We start from the raw sequence: 13872 nt of genomic DNA, 5'->3' as shown, positions 1-13872 counted from the left end.
GACCAAGGGATCACTGGTACTGTTCTCTACCAGGAGAAGACGAAGCATACAGCAAGGACAAAATCTATTTAATATTTGTACATAAAGCAGATCTAATCTTGTTTGGAGTCCTCAAGATACTGACATTATAAAAAAAGAACAAATTCTGGACACCAATTATTATTCCCATATGGTTACTGAGCAATTTATTACTGCAGATAGACATCTGATGCTGTCTGCCACAACTGAATCTCACTTCTACTACCACTTCACTGACCTGTACATCCTATGTAAAAGTTTTAGTTTTAGAAAACCTAACTAATTTACTATGCATAAAATACCCACAGACTCCCCTGATGTTCTGTTCATACAATTCTATTCCTATTGGGCTGATCCTTCAAGAAACAGGCAATAGCTAACAAAGCCATATGTCAAGACTCAAGGAGGACCAAACTCACTGCACCATAGAGAAAGCCTAAGCAAGGAATGGAGGCAGCATTAGCACAGATGTTTTTGCAGCAATAATTAGTGGTCATCTCTAAGACAGAGTCCAGAGGAGGCCACCAAGTTAATTGGTCAAATGGAGCAGCTCTGCTGTGAGGAATGGCTGAGAGAATTGGGATTGTTCATCCTGAAAAAGACAAAGCTCTGGAGTGACCAAATTGCAACCTTTTAGTGCCTGAAGGGAGCCCATAGCAAAGATGGAAAGAGACTATTTACAAGGGTCTGGAGTGACAGGACAAGGGGGAATGGCTTCAAACTGACAGAGAACAGGTTTAGATCAGAGATTAGGAAGCAATTCTTTACTCTGAGGATGATGAGGCCCTGGCACAGGTTGTCCAGAGAAGCTGTGGCTGCCCCATCTCTGGAGGAGTTCAACGCCAGGCTGGATGGAGCTCTGAACAACCTGGGATAGTGAGAGGTGTCCCCTACCCATGCCGGGGGTTGGAACTGAATGATCCTAATGTTCCTTTCCAATCCAGGCCATTCTGTGATTCTATGAAATTATAGTGAAACACTGCAAAAAAGTGTAAGCTCTCCAGCTGTGAAGAAATATTCTGGGAACAAGGCTTTTATATGATGTTAATCTAGTCCAGGAGTGTGGGCATATCTATCTTTTCTACCTATGAAGTTTTCCTTATTTTCTTTCCTACATTTCTCTCCCCCTGACTAACTTACAGTTCAGCAGGTCATTCTGTACTACTGAATATTTGAAATTTCTTTCAGAACCAGCAACCAAATTCTAATATTGTAGATATATATAAATATATATATATATCTGTTTATACACACACACACACATCATTCACACAGGTGTAGAGGATGTAATCCTGGCAGAATTGCTTCCAACTGTTGGGATGTAACACTCTTTTCCCCACCAGATGGCAGTAACTTCAATTTAATATAACCCGGACTGGTCACCACATGCACAGCGAACAAAGGCATACTTTATGTTTGGGATTTTCCTTAAGAAGGAAGGTTGATTTTTTTTGAACATGTACAGTAGAGTTATTCCAGTTTCCTCCTATTTAATGGCAAAGTGTTCTACTAATAGCTAAGCTCAACTTTGGTCAGTATATCCTACAAGATTATTTCTTTTAAACACATATTAGTCCATATTTTTTTCAGTATGCTCTAATTTTGTCAAATTGGAGAAGTGGCATTATTTCCAATAGTTTTCTTGTTCCAGGAATAATTCCCAAACAAATATCTGGGTAACTTTCAAATGCATAATAAACAAACTTTTACAATAAATGCTAATGAATAAAAAGACCAAAGAACTCCAAAGAAGGAGGGGAAATCATAAATACATTTTGCATAATTTTTTGACAAAAGTATTCAGTGTGCAGATTTCTTGACTTATAAAAGCTCAGGGTAAAATTTACACCAAGAATATTGCAGTCAGTACATACTATTTTACACACCAGCAAAATTCTCTTTAATATGGGAGTTGACAATTTCTTCTACTGCCAAAACCAGTAAAGTTCTTGTCAACATAGTCCAGGCACCATAAAAATAATTTAATTTGGTGGATGGGGACTATTCTGTAGGATATCAAGCTCTAGGACCAACTTACCCATTTGTTCTAACCAAAAGATCATTATTCCCTTTTTATTTCTTTAACTTCTAATATTTCAGAAGAAAAAGTCCTATGTTACAAAAAGAGAACTTCCCTCCTATTCTGCTAATATTAGTATTCAGACTGATTAACTGGGGTTGTGTTCAGCCCTAATCTGCCTGCAAAGATAATATCAAAAGTGCACATTCTTATTAATAAAACACACTCATTCTCCATTAAATTTATGACCAAATACGCAGTCTGTTTGGACAGCTGGCTTCCACCATCCTACAAGCAGGGATTCAGATCCCTTTTTTTTTTTCTCCCAATGTTTGTTGGGTTTGGTTTGGGTTTTTTTTCAGCAGAAAGTAGAGCAAAATTTTCTCTGGATATCAAAAAAACCCAGTAAATACAGTAATTGAAAGAAAAGACCATAAAAATAATGCAAAAAGTGATATGACTACATTCTACTAATTAAATACTAAGCAGCCAATTATACTTGGCTTTCACACTCACTGGCAATATTCCTGAATATTTAAATTTTAATACCAAAATGCAAATTCCATTTACTTGGATGTGCACTGGATAAACAGTATTCCAAATCAGTGACATTTGAACTGAAGATGTTCTCAAGTTATATTTTAGTTCAAAAGACCTGTTCATAAACTTTTAATTATGGTTTGATATCCTTCTGAGATTGCATATCCATATCAGCTGGAAGGATGAGCAGAACCCACCATAAAAATAAGTCATTCTTACATCATTTCCTCTTCCTGAAGGAAGAGGAAAAGTGAAGGTATCAGGTAATGTTTAGTATGAACCAAACCAAAATGATTTGAAGTGGAAAATGCAAACCTTTGTAAATAACCATGAATGCAAAGACCAACCTTGTCTTGGAAAGAGAAACCGAATGTGTCATGGTTGAAGGGGGCAGAGCAAACACAGACATTCAACTTTTAAAATAAAGTGCCAGCATAGAAAGCTTAGCACAACCCTGTGATGTTTGAAGGGATGGTGAAGTAGAAGTGATGGACAACTGCTTTTTCTTCCAATAATCCTACAGTTACCTTTAGAGAATTCTGTGTATTTTGAAAAGGATATGGGAAAAATAGAGGTGAAGGAAGAGATACAAAATTGAATATTGGAGAACATGTGTTACAGTGAAAGTCTAGAGAGATGTCAGATCTATTTTAGCTGACTTGAACAAATATGTAGCAGTCATTATAGGAATACAAATACCACCTGTAAGTGTCAGCAGAAAACAATGGAAAAATGGCTCAGAGCTGAAGCTGGTCAAATTTAAATTAGGTAAAAGATTTTGATACTTCATTTCATTAAAGAATCACTTTTGCTATGAAGATAATAGTGGATTAAATTAAAATAATTTCTCGCTTCAAAGAAAAAATGTGAGGGAGTAACTGCACAAAATGTAAAAAATTGAGTTTACATTACACAGTCCAATGGCCCATTCTGATTTGAAAACCAGCCCTATGCTGTGAGGAGAAGCACCATGTCTGAGCTCCTCAGGTGCCATCTGAAATACAAAGGTAGCATCCTCTCACTGTCCTGGGAATGCCATTGTGGGATGGAGAGCAGCTGCACTGCCCTCAGCTTCAGGGGCTGGTCATGGTGACTGGGACACAAAATCTGGGGAGTGGCCTCAGGGCTTACCTGCAGCTTGTGGAGCAGCAAACACAGCCCTGCTGTGAGGTGGAATGGCAGCTGCACACCTGGAATGGCAGCTGCACACCTGGAAGAGACACAGCACATGAGAAGAGGGATACAGGACTTCTGCAATAAACTAGCTGAGTTTCACTGGTATTTAAAAAGGAAGCCTGTATCAAAGAAAGACACAGCATTATGTCCCATAACTACACAATATAAACACAAAAAAGAGGACTCTTTTTTTCAACAAGACTTGATGAACTTTAACATATTAACAAATTTAAGGGAATTATCATATACCAGTAGCTGAAACAACAAACATGGTACAACATCTTCTCTCTTGCAGGCCCCATAACCTTTCAGCACATCAGACTGGGGGCACTTTCTTGCTGGATGCACATTTACTTGTGTGCTGAGGTTTGCATGCAAATAAATTCACAATTTTTTTACTTTTATAAAGTAACTAATTCAATTTCTTAAACTGAATTTTAGTACCTGAAAATTCTCTTTTGTCTTTGTGGATTGTTAGAAAACATATAGAATGAATTCATGCACAAAACTTATATTTCTTTCTCATCTTCACAGAAAACACAAGGTTGTGTTTATCAGAATATATAAGGAAAGTATTAATCTACAATCACGTGCCTAGTACAATAAATACATTACTAAGAGAAAACACATATAGCAGAACCACTATGCTGGCAAAAGATATTTAGCCTACACAGTAAGAAATTCTCTGAGCTGCTTGTAATCAACAGATCATATTTAGTGCCTTCCTTCCATTAACATGGAGTTTCTTAAGTAGTGGGCTAAGTTAGGAAATTGTTGTTACGCTCAGAGAAAGCACAGGATTTTTAAATGAGGAACCCTTCAGTTTCTGAGGGCTCAATTAGTATTAATTACAAGTTTAAAGAAGCACCACAACATATTCACATTGATAGTATAGGCATATCTACAGCATAATTACTGTCACTTCAATAAGTGCAGTCATGCATTACACATGCCCTTCTGGGATCAAAGTGGTGGCATATCCAGCCCAAGCTCCTGCTATCACACACGACTGTGTTTCACATTTCCTTTCATAAATGTATCATTTTCCACCTTGCAAACACTTAGACATGTGTGGAAAAACAAAACCTGACTGCTTTATTGCGAGGCTCCTCCAGAACACTACTGCTTTTATGGCCAGAAATATTCCAACTTCCAGTCTGATTTTCTTCAAATTATTTCTGTCCCAGCATTGTTCCTCAGGTTAGATTGCTCTCCTTCACTCACAAATGTCCTGTTCCCGCTGTTTTCTCTTGGCCTTTATTTTATTGAAGGGAAATAAAGCTGTTATATGCTCACAATAACCTTTCCCTTCCCACTATTTGTTTTAGTCCCATTTCTTTCCATGATTTCTACACCTAAATTCATGCTTCCTACACCTGGGAACTCCAAATCCTTGGCAGCTTTCCTGGGGAGGTTGCTGTGGTGCCTCACATGGAAGCATTACTAATTTTATTTCATTATCTGAAAGGTCCAACTTGATGCTACTTTAAATTTCATAAACCTTTCTCATGGCCTTATCAGATCACTGGAGTTGTAGTTATTTTGGATGAAACTGCTCTTACCTAGTTTTAAGCAGCATCCCTGAGCTATGTCGCTGCAGGTCCTCTAGAATCAGAGACACTTCACAGCATGATTCATCTGATCTATTTTTAGAGATTCTGACTGGATGAAATCTGTTGTGCCCTAGAAATACTCTTCACTGACTAAACAAATATGTCTGTTGAAGAGAGCTTGACTGAATCAACTGAAGAGCTTATTTTGTGGTTTATTAATATAGTCAGCTCTTTAATTTCCTTTAAAAAATCTTGAGATAGCAGATAATAGCAGAAGCAATCATAACCATGTATATAACCAAGTTTTCAGACTTCATCCTGTTTCCATTCCCCACAGTCTCTCAGTACTGAAGTTTTCTCTGGATTATTCACTGATGGTACTTTTGAATCTCATATTGAAAATGGCCCTTCTAGCACACTTTTAAAATCCACAGTAACTGGGGCCAGCAAAATTTTCCCTCAGAAATCAAGTGCTTATGTGTTTTATAGAATTACAGTTTGACAACTGATATTCTATACTAGCACATGAGAAAGAGGAACAAGTATTTTAAAATATGCTGGATTTTGATCAGTCTTAAATGAAAAAATGTAGACTTGGGGAAGTTTGCAGGATGCTTTTTGCCATCTCTACCAAACCTCATTAACTACCCCTGCTGAGCAAAAAGCTTGAAATAGTTTAATAGCAAAAGATAAACTTAAAAAAAACCCAAAACAAAACAAAAAACCCAAGCACAAATATATATTTCTATTTTCTTCTCCAATGGAATGATTACAGAATTTTTCTGCACAAAGTACAGATTAAAATCAGAAGGAATTTGATACTTTCCCTCAACTCCAGAGTGAAATCAAGGTAGTTACTCTACTATATGATCTCACAGTGGATTATTATTAAAAAATTGAATACTGCTGAATCTTAAGAATTTACCTGAAATCATCCAAATATAAGTTATAAAAGAGAAAAAAGTGTAATCACTATATCACTCTCTCTTTGCTTTGTGAAGGAAGTGCTAGTACTGATAAATATGTTTCACAGATAAAGAGGTTTTGCAGCAAGTAACAGGCTGGACTGAATATCTCAGGAGTTTCACTTGACCAACACAAAGTCATGAAGGTTGTCTTCACATCTCACCAATCCTCCTTACATACAAGCATTTGAACAGTTTTTCATGTGACACAAGTGCTAAGACAAAATTCTTTACGAGTGAGGATAACCAAGGAAATTTTAATGAAAACCACTGTCAGTGAAATTACAGAATATTTGGAAGATTGCTGAACACAAGTACAAACAATTCAAAGTGGAGTTGTTCACTGAAGCAGAAGTTATTATGGGTACTTGCCCTACTTGGTGCTCAGAAACCAAAAATCAGAATAACTCTCAGAAGAGCAAACACTGAACAACTTCACTCCTTGAACTACAATACCAAAATGATTAAATTCCAGTTCAGGCTCATGGACAAATTCATGGACAGGATGTCCATAAAGAGATACTGAAGGGCATGGGCAGGATGTCCCCTCTAGCATCACACATACAAAAATGATGGATGCCAAGGGACCATGAGAGAAATGGATTGCTATTCAGACCCAAAATCCCAGTCACAGAAGGTTCAAAGGATGTCATTTCACATAAATATGACAGATTTTTTTCAGAATGTAATTTCTGATACTTTTTAAGGCCAGACTATCAACCATCATGCCCCTCATAAACCAAAAACCATCAGATTTTACATTCTGTGTGAAAATTTTTTATGATAGTTCTGGCCTATTTTCTTAGGCCAGAAATATCATAAACACATCATTGACAGTGGCATAGTTAAGCATAACACTGATCTTTTCAAAGCTTCTCTTTTCTGAAATGACTGGTCTTGTTTTGCAGCCTGCTATGTATTCTTTCACATAAAACTTTGGATGCTTGCTCTAGTTTGCAAAGCACCCTACTCTCAAGCATAAACAAGATTTCTTCACAAGTAATTCTTGTCAGTAATGCATAACTTCCAGAGCTCTTCAATTTATACAAATACAAGGCAGATTTCCACCCCTGATTCTGAAACGGGATGCAATATTTCTACCAAAGGCTTATCTTTGGTATATAATAAAAAATAGTCAAATTTTCTTCCTGAAAACTCCTTATTTCACAATTAATTCTTTAGTTAGGGGTAGGAAAAATCAAATATGAAAAAAAAATTAAAAGTAAGAGGCAAATGCTGAGAAAAAAGTCATTTTAAATAAGAAGAATTGTTGTGATGATCCTCTGAAGATATTAGAAAGGCAAAACCAACCATGTGTTCTGCTTGTTTTTCATTGTTTTCTATTGTTTCCTACTTCAGGATAATGCACCTTCTTGCAGATCAGAAACCAAATCATATTCTGGGCTGCATCAAAAGCAGCATGGCCAACAGATGCCTCTTGCTCTGTACTCCACTCTGATGAGACCTCACCTGGAGTTTTGTGTCCAGATCTGGGGCTCCCAGGACAACACAGATTTGGATTTGTTGGAGGGAGGCCAGAGGAGGCCACAAAAATAACCAGAGGGCTGGAGCAACTCTCCTATGAGTTGAAGAGAAGACAAGATGAGAGAGTTCAGTTGTCAGACCTGGAGGAGAGAAGGCTTGGGGAAAACTTTCCTGGGACCCCGCAATTCTTGAGGAGATTTAGAAAGCTGGAAGTGACATTTTACAGGTGCTTATAGCAATAAGATGGAGGGGATGAATTTAAGCTAAAAGAGAACACATATAGGTTAGATGCTCAGAAGAAATTCTTTCCTCCAAGGGTGGTGAGACACTGGCATGCATTTCCAGAGAAGCTGTGGATGCCCCATTCCTGACAATGTCCAAGGCCAGGTCAGATGGGACATTGAGCAACCCAGTCCAGTGGAAGGTGTCCCTGCTTAGGGCAGGGGTGTTGGAACAAGATCATCTCGACCCTAAGATGAGCTCAGCTAGTCAGAGCATGGTGTTAATGCCGTGAGTTTGATCCCTGTATGGACCACTCACTTTAGGGGTGGATCCTTGTGAGTCCCATCCAACTCAGAATAGTCTGTAAGTTCGTGATCTTTCATGTCCCCTCCAACCAAAACTATTCTGTGATCTGTGGCTGTTGGGCAGGACCAGCTCTTTGCAATAAATATTTTTGCCCTGAGATCATGTCACTTGTGATTGCGATCTTAGCCAGATTCTACAAAAGAGCAAAGCAAAGCTGTTATTGCTGTTGTTTTACATGTCTCTGTTAAAAAGCTATAACAAATATCAGCTTATTTTGGACTAATATTATTTCTGTAATGTCAAAGATTCCTTTTCTGTGGACAGCATATAAGCATTAAAAAGACTTCTGCTTCCAATAACAGAGGATCAGAAAATGACAGCCATGAAAAGAACCCCACACACTTGAGGTGCTCCTGGAACCAGACTAACTTCTATTTCAAAACATCAGAGAACTATGACACTGAGTGAGAAAATGTGACTTTCTGATCATTTGAGACTTCTTCTTGCACCTGTTATTTATATACATTGCATTTGGAAGGAGACTTGAATAATGGATAATGACTTAATCAGACTTTCTAAGGCTTTTTGTGGTGGGGATTACAGACCAAGAAGAATACTCAAGAGACAGACTTAATTTGTTTTCTGTCTTAAATCAAAGTGGATACAGTCAGTCATTCTCAAGTTCATAACAAGGCAAATCCATGTACAGTACCAAAAGCAAGTAACTTTTGCTGACTTCACTGATCTATCAGCGCTCTTAATTTTAAAGAGAAAAATCTAGAGGCTTTCATGTGCTACCAAAATTCAAACACCGCAGTTTTAAGCTTTGATGATTCTTTGCTCCATAGGCTTCTCCAAGTCCTTGCTCTTAGCAAGTCCACAGCCAGGTTTGAATTTCTGTGTCATTAAGGTAATGTAGAAAAGGATTACCTGGAGAATAAAATCAAAGGATCTTCGGTGAGGATTAACCTGGCAGCACTTTTAAAAACATTGGGTTTAAAAGGAGCCTTTTACTTAAATTTCAGACAACTGTAATTCATTTTGTATCAGCAGACTAAAACCTGGGGGTTCATCTAGTTTTTGCTGCCTTTTTTTTATCCAGTAGATTATTAAGATGTGCAGCATGATAAACTGTCCTTGAAATTATGATTTACAGCATTGTTGCAATATCATAAAAAGTACAGTGTCAAAATTGCTTAAAGCCAGGGTGCAAATTGCTTAAAGATGGCCCCAAACTGCAGAATTCTCCTCTCCACTGAGCAAGATGATCATGGTCTCTTTTTCTTTGTTTGGCATGCTATGACAGAGATGACACCTTTTTTTTCTTTTTTAATTCAAGTGAGAAATTCAGTCTAAAACTCCTGTAGAATAAACTGGTGACACAGCAAACCCTGCCTAGAGCAAACCATGACATATCTTTGTTTACCTCTCTTGTGGAGAAAAAAAAAAAATTGTTTTGAAGATAATAGAGGTATGAATTGCACTGTTTATAAAAGAAATTGTGCCTGATAATCCTTTCTATGCAAACCACAGAACTTCCCAACATCCTGGAGGCATTTTCTGTATTAAAAAACCCCAACCAACAAACTCTCCTCCCTGTTTTGTGCCTTGGTTCAGAGAAGCTGAATTGCTCAATGGAAGTTACAAAACAGTAGTGCTTCTTGAGGCACTTTAAGGCATTTAAGAAGGGGAATAAGATGTTTAGATGATTTACTCCTCCATTTAACTGAATGGCCCAAAAGGGAAAAGGGAAATCTCTGGCTCTGAGTCACCACTGGCTGAAATGGAAAGTAAAAGGCCTCAGACTGGCAGCCTGAACTTTAGCTTGAATGAACCAGGTGCAAAGTTGGCACATGGCTCAAGCAACTACCCAAAGGTTTTTCAGAATGTGTCAACACCACCAGAGGGACAGGACCATGTGTGCTTTGGGGTAAGACATCAACACATGGCAAAAACCACCCTACAACAACACCAATGGAAATAAAACCTAATGGTTTCACAATCATGTTTTCATTGGTCTTGGAGATGCAACTTTTCCCTTCAACATCAAGTCTTACACATCTTTCATTGCAGTGCTCTATCCTCAGCTCCTTATAGGAGAAGACTAATTATTTCAAGAAAAGAGCATGAAATAATTAAGAACAGATCCTCCCCTTGGTAAACTGCGCAGACTACTGTGAATCTAGAAATTACTTTCTTATCAATTACATGAAAATGGACAAGAAGAAAGCCTTCCACTTAAAAAAAATCTTCCATCCAATAGCAAATCTCTTTCTTTAAAAAAAAAAGTTAAATAGTTAAACTGGAGTGTTTCATTAGCATGAGAATAATTTCAAGCAATGTTTGAATACCAAATACAACAGCACTGCCTTTTGCACTGTTTGTGCCATACGTATGACAGATTATTTAATCTTTTAATTTACCATTGCAAGGTATAAAATTTGAGAGAATTTCATATGGACTAAATAAACTTGAAGACATAACATTTCCACACAGTGTATGAATTTGTAAAGCACAGTGAGTGTGTGAAAATGTTTGCCATTATTAACGTGCCTCTGTCGTTCAGCAGGAATATCAAAATGTATTATTACATCCAACAACCTACACAAAAGACCAGCAAATAGATTCTTCTCTTAAACTAATGGGACTAATTGATAGATATCCTGGAGAAAAGGTACAGCTTGCATTCGTGTCAAAGTCCAGCTGAAAACTGAATTCATATGCAGGGAATAAATTATCCAGAATGAATTCAGTTAATCCAGATCGTGACCATTTGAAGATAATGGGCTTTAAGATTTTAAGATAATGAGATCCCTAATTTGTATTGTTAATATTTAATTGCTTATATTGCATATTTATATTTTCCTATGTATGTTTATATTTCCGTACTCAGTTTTTGAGGTTTTTTGCTTGGAAAATTTTGGCCCATAAATGTTCAGGGTAGGCCAAAAACTTTTTTTAAAAAAAGCTTGTTGTTATTTGAGGACAACTTACAGTTAGTTCACATACATCCTTTAATTTCAAATACACAGTCCTCACTCTGAAGTTAAACTATCCTAAAGATCAACGAAAGTTCAAAATACACCCTGAGAAAATACTACCCTTGATACACTCATAAATATTCATTACATTTATAGGATAGCAATACAAATTCTACCAAGTACCACAGGTCCCTCTAGTTATTAAAGAGCAGGAAAAAAAATACAGATGAAATGTTGTGAGTAACTATAAGTGTTTCTGAAACTTTAAACTGTGTTTCACCGTTTGCCAGACATTTCCCTCCCACTGTTCCCCCACTTCCCCAGTTTTAACAAGAATAATTGGAATAAAATTAATCTCATACTGATAATAAGAAGAGAAATGCTATATCTTGTAATAATACAGACCATCATATTGTATGTAACAGAAGCTACTAAAGCAAACTCTTTAACACTAAAATTCTAGCAAAACACCAAGCCCTCAAAATTTACAAACAATCACAAACAGTTAAAATGTCACAGAACAGATGTAATAATAAACACAGTTCAAAAACCAGACACACCTATGCCAAGGCAAATACATTGCACATTTTAATTTTTCAGGAGGAAATGCAGCACATAGCAGCTAAAGGAATGACAAAGCAAAAAGAAACAAAGTACAAACATAACAATTCTCAAAGGTTAATGGTTACACCACAGGCTTATAGTCACTGATCACATTTTTACTACCTATGCCTGCAGATAATTCTCTTTTCCCCTGAAGACCGCAGAACTATTATATGTTGGTTTTGTGTGCATTTTTAGTTGTCTTTTCTAGAAGTGCAAATCTTGAAAATTAGCATTGTAGAGCCCAAAAACGAAGAAAAAGAACTATTGGCAAAATATTGGAACAAAAAAGTTATTGTAGAAACAGAAATTCATTACATTAATACTCTGTCAAACTAATAATAATATGCCTTTGGAAAGAAAAGCAAAATCTTATTTTAAATGGCATTTGCTAAAGCTACATTAACAAAAGGATTTGTGGCCCTGTCACGAAAAAAACATTGACCCTTGACCTTTTTTCAGTTTAGAGAAGGAGAATAGCCAGAATCTTGTGTATCAAACAAATGTTTGTTTTGTATAAACCTTCTCCCAATTTTCTTAGTTTGCTGCGAAAGCGGAGGGCAAGAAAAAACATCAAGGACAATGAAAAAAGGAAAGAAGAAGAAACTGCCCCGAACGAAAGGCTGGATTCAGAAACAGTGCAAGGCTGCTTCTAAACAGTCATGTGACTTTTTTTTTGCTAACAGCCATGTGCTCGCGTATCATTTTACTCTGAAATAACTCTGCGGATTTCAGCTCAACCTGCCTTTGCTTATAATGCATGACATAGCCTGTGAGGGAGCCTGAGAACTGTCCCTCTTCAAAAGCAAGGTTCCCATGCTTGGCCTGTCACCATGGAAGCAGATGCCTTTTTTTGCTTACCCCTGCTTACCTCTTTGCAGCCACGAGCTGCTCCCTATTGTTAAAAGGGGTACGCCTTGATTTTTCTTCGTCGTGACTGAACTTGCCTCTTCTTCAAAGGGCACGATGCTGCAGGTCATTGGTCTAGACTGTTTGCACGGTCCAGAGAACAGCCTTGATGTAACCCTTGCTCCGTCTGTGCCACACCACCAGCCGTGCGACTGCAGACTGTAGGGGGACATCGGAGATCTGTATTTGAAAAGAAGCCCGTCCGATTTTGCCATTGTGCCTTTTCAGTCATCGATCGAATGAATATCGAACCTTCTGTCGTTGCATGTGTGAAATAGATAGCTTAGCAAGCACTTTTGTGCCCAAACCTGTGCAGTGGGCCAAACTCTTCCTTTATTCACAAGTATTATTGGTTTTTTGTAGTGTAGTAATTTCTTGGGAACTTTAATAACAGTGTTTTTGTGTTAGACCAGCCTCGCAGCAGAATCTCTTTGTTTTAACCTGCTTGATTTAGCACTTAAATTTTTTTTTTTTTTAATGTGCTTTCTCTTTTAATCATTTCCAGTTCAACATCAGCCCTCTTAAAGTGCAAGGGAGGCTGATTTGGAATCAGTATGAAGAGCCCAGAATTGTGAGGGGTTTCAAAACAAGATACTGACTGGAGGTTTGCTGCCATGAGGCTTTAAAATTAACACAGGAGAAAAAAGAATGTGAACTTGGAAAGCTTCCAAAATTAATTCAAAAAGTAAAAAAAAAATTTAAAAATTGCTTTTTTTGCTTGTTTGTTAGATAAAATAAAGCAGATAGTCTTAAAGAAAAGAGAGATATTCTAATATATAAAATAACCCTGACAGTGGTGACTAGAACCCTAAAAGAGTTTGTATTCTTTTTTTCCCCTTGATATAGAAAGACAAATAATTTGCAAAATTAACATCTGATAACATGGGTTTTTGCTCTTCTGTACCAGTGCAAAAACATTTTTGATACTCACTAATCAACATTTTTTTTAATATGTATTTTATTTTAAAGATGAAACAGTTAAATGTCTACTGCAAGAAATTATGAAAATCATTCTAAACCACGGAGAAAGTGTAGCTGAAAAGTGTTCAGGCAAAGAGTTCAACAGAACTCCAGGAATTTCAGGGAGGAGTGAA

The 13872-nt window shown here is 37.1% G+C and overlaps 1 long non-coding RNA gene across 1 annotated transcript in view; it reads right to left on the bottom strand.

Annotated features, from left to right (window-relative positions):
• Positions 1-13872, bottom strand: part of LOC128933476 (uncharacterized) — a 175121-nt gene that overhangs the window by 128482 nt on the left and 32767 nt on the right. Inside the window, exon 2 of the long non-coding RNA XR_008482786.1 lies at positions 3710-3788. This is a non-coding gene — a long non-coding RNA (uncharacterized LOC128933476). The remainder of the gene's footprint in view (positions 1-3709; positions 3789-13872) is intronic.

This window comes from Melozone crissalis, unplaced genomic scaffold (assembly GCF_028551555.1).
Source record: "Melozone crissalis strain CALT ecotype California unplaced genomic scaffold, PUWL_Pcris_2 ptg000009l_1, whole genome shotgun sequence".
NCBI lineage: Eukaryota > Metazoa > Chordata > Aves > Passeriformes > Passerellidae > Melozone > Melozone crissalis.
This window is presented reverse-complemented; position numbering and strand designations above follow the sequence as displayed.